This window comes from Acyrthosiphon pisum, chromosome A3 (genome assembly GCF_005508785.2).
Source record: "Acyrthosiphon pisum isolate AL4f chromosome A3, pea_aphid_22Mar2018_4r6ur, whole genome shotgun sequence".
Taxonomy (NCBI): Eukaryota; Metazoa; Arthropoda; class Insecta; order Hemiptera; family Aphididae; genus Acyrthosiphon; species Acyrthosiphon pisum.
The window spans coordinates 26,191,504-26,195,775 of NC_042496.1; positions in this window are offsets into that span (position 1 = coordinate 26,191,504).

Consider the following 4,272-nt stretch of genomic DNA (forward strand, 5'->3'; position numbering starts at 1 on the left):
GAGAGCTGCTCTGTTCCGAGTGACCCATAACTCAAATGTGTATCGATTGTATCGTTGGTAATGCGGTGCTGATTCTAGTGGACATGCTTCCCAGCGACCTGATTCATAGTGTATCAATAGATGGATTATACTATTTAAACTACTTTTAAATCTAAGTAATGAAAACGTTGTTTCAAAACGATTTTCAATCCCAAAACAGACATTTTGAAAATTTTTGTGCAAAAATGTTACTCAACGTCGCCGTAAACTATCTATCTTAGTTTTGAAATTCACCAAAAAAATAAAAAAAAAACGTAAAATATGTAATAAAAAGCCTATACAACATGTGTCACCAGCGCCTACCTATGTATGAAAAAAGTAACATTTTCCTAATTTTTTTATTTTTATCAACGTAAAGATCTCCATTTAAATAATTGGTAAAGTCTGGTTTGAGGCGTCAGACTAAGATCTTAGTACTTTTAAATCTAATAGGCATTATTGAGTAGTTGCGTTCTCCGACTGCAGTCGTCGTCGTGAGTCCACGTGGGAAGTTATCGTTATACACGGCATAATAATGATAATAATAATAATAATGGTATAATACGCATATATTTGCCGACTTAAATATCATGTTTAAACGATGGCTGATATATAACTAAGTATATAGTTTTCGCGGACTATCGTAGCTATATTATGAACAGTGACGACGCGTGATGTATGTATAATATTATTGTAATTTAGGTATACGGTATCGTACTATAGCTTCCTACACGGGCCAAGCCCCCCGGAGTACGGTGTGTGTGTGTAGTGCGCGATAAGGGGCGGAGTTTGTGGCCCTGGGCTAAATTTGGTATATTATAGAGATGTATGGAAAAAATGTTTTATTTTCTACGATCGCGAGTAAAAATTTTTTGTAAATATTCATGGGAAACACACGTCCCGGTATTATATGTGCAGATAAACGGTCGCGCTCGCTATATATCTTACGTTTACAAACACTATCTCTATATACTATTATATACGTATATCTACCAATATATATGCGTGCAGTTGTGTGATACATCAGACGTCATAAATCGTGTCTACATGGCGATTAATAAAAAAAAATTGTATATATCCATACACTTGTCCCACGCCCATATTCGTCGCGGGATTATCTAATTATATCCAAGAGCCATTTGTGTGCGCGAGATATATAGGAGCCGAGAGCGAATTTAGAGGGACGCAAATCGTGTATATGTGTACGTTCCTACCTTTATATATATATATATATGCATAATTTAGTACATGAATTATTCGAGCGTTGGCTGCGGGCGGAAAGCGAAAAAAAAAATTGGCGTTTTTACGCGGAGGACTCGAGTCGTATAAAAGGACATGACGTTAAGATAAAATTGAATAAAATGTACGAGAAAAAAACGATGTTAAATATCCGTTTCTCTCTCTTCCTCTCAAACCTATTATAAAAACATAATAATATATTAAATCGGCTCTAATAAGTTTAATGTATATATTAATATCAATGTAGGTATATTATATAATATACATTATACGTTCGAATATTTTACCTAACATTTGGTTAACTCAAAACTCTACCCGTTTATCCCACACGCGTACCAATACCTTTATTTCTAATTAATATACGATATTATACCTACTTGAAAATGTCGCAAAAATATAACGCTGTGCTTACTACTTAATATTATAAATTGCTGTATTAAAGTATCTCAATTTATAATTTATTATAAAATAACGAAAATTGGATCAACGTTATTATATTACCTATATACATATAACTAAGATGAAAAAAAAAATACTGTCTAATCTGATTATATACTTACGACTTAACGAATACCGGATTTGCGTGCTACATCGTTAACTGCGGCGATATCTTTCTACCTGGTACATTTTGATGGGACACCATAATACAGTAGTGTAGTATTAATCATAAAGTGAGCATGTACGATAACAAACACTGTGAGACACCTTATAGCTAGAGAGTACAGACGGACTATGAAGATAAATCGTATGTAACACTTACTTCATATTAGCTGTCCCGCCCGGCGTAGCCCGTGCAAAAGATCAATTTTTTTAAACTTCTATATAGAAACGCGCCTCATAATATTATGTACCTTCGAACGATGTCAAGGAGCTTACAAGCAACAAATAACTATAATATTAATGGACTGACGTACGATGCACATATACACGCACATTGTACTTACTCAGCAGCCCGATCTTCCTTTGGGTTATCAAATATAAATAATTAAAAACACAGTTGGCTGCACTGCTGAGTCGTGCACATGCACTTTATGTTGAAAAGAGACAACGTTATCAGTTAAATTGTTGTGGGAAAGAGAGGTCCTGCAACCGTTACTATTTTGTGCAGCAGTATCTTATAGTATAGATAGAAGAAGAAAAAGATAATAATATATTAATATAATATACTATATAATATGCAATATGCATAATAATACTTAAAGTAAGGCCATGAGTGATCGGTGTTTTCGATATCTTGAAAATACGCATTGACCCCCATGTAAGTATACTATTTTGCCCCGTATTCCTACAATTTTTTTTTATATACTTTAGGTAACATAATATATTTGGTATTTATATGTACATACTATTATATACCTACGTATATATGGTACGCTTGATATATATTAAACCGTTTCTTTAAGCAATTTATTAATATTGTAATTATATCATCTGTTGGGTGTGTATTTGTATCATTATAAAATAAATTATAAAATCTAATTAACTCGAACTACTGAAAATACGCCACGCGTAGTTAATAGTTATAAAATAGGTACGTTACAGAATGACAGAACACAAATTGTTGACAGCGCAAATGCATAATAATTGTAAAAATACCCACGCGTGGTTTCAAAAATTGTGTCTGCATTTTAAAAACATGACATGTCCTCTATATTGAACGATACATCAACATATCATTATTACCTACTAGGTAGTTTAAAAGTTCAAAAGTATGGTAGGTGCAAAAATGTATGATTATTCGGATAATACATATTATACTACCTATTTAATAAAAAAATCGGCTCAACGTTTATTTTGTAGGCTTGTAACATAAAAATTATTAAAATTTATTTTCTAAAATCATTGAACTATCTGTCAAAGGTTAATACTTTAATCATCTACTATCTACTATCTCTCAATAATTGATTGCCCACGTAAAAAGGTGTACCTACTTTTCCAATATTTTCTCTTTTTACGTACCTACCTCATTTAAAAACCAACTGCGACAACAATCTTACATATTATAATTATTATCCCGTCGTTGGATATCAGTTGCAGCCATTCAATATTAATTATCTTCGGAATATAATTTGTTTGTATTTTGTTTCGTTAATAATAAAACTAACAATACAATTTAATTATATGCCACGGTGTAGTGTAAGTATATTTTATTATAATAGATTGATTAGGATAAAAACGTTTTCCTTAAAATAATCGAAACCTAAACGCCCACTATTGTACGATTTAGTTAAATTTCGAAGGCGTCATCACGATTTTAAGTTGAATGTACATTATTATTATATAGTCATTTATAGATCGTAACCACGTCGCATAATATGCAGGTAACCGTGGAATAAGACACACGAGCAAATTGTCTTCGCACTTTACACTGTTATACAAATTCGATTAAAATGTCAATGATTTATACATATTAGATGTTGTACGTATAATATTATACATATTCAGTACAGAGTACAGACAGATATAATATATTTATTATATATAGGTATATCAGTATATGTGTATTCTATGTTATGTGGTCAAGTTCGTCCCACACTACTCAATATAATATTATATTATACTGAATATTATTCTATAGGTAGGTAGGTACCTATATACTATTTGTATTTTAATTTACACTTTCTTTTTTTTTTAATTAACATGCGCTCATTCAAATTCATCCGATGATTTATGTGTGTGTGTGTATAGTGTGTGCAAAAATATATAATATGTTCAATTCAATTTAAAATCAGTTTTTCCTACGCAACAATGAGCACATCACATATAAAATGTATAGTCAAATATATACTGCAGCCCGCGTTATAAACGATCATAGAACGGGAGTATAATAATAATATCTATATAATATTATTTATTATAACTACTTACTCGTCGTTTCTTGCGGTATATTATTAATTCGAACGTTGTAATAACAGACAACCTGCAGTATTATAATAGGCATATTACTGGTATCCATTTAGTTAGTACCTATTCTATATTTTTCATTAAAAACTTTAATTGAAAAATTGCACCTTT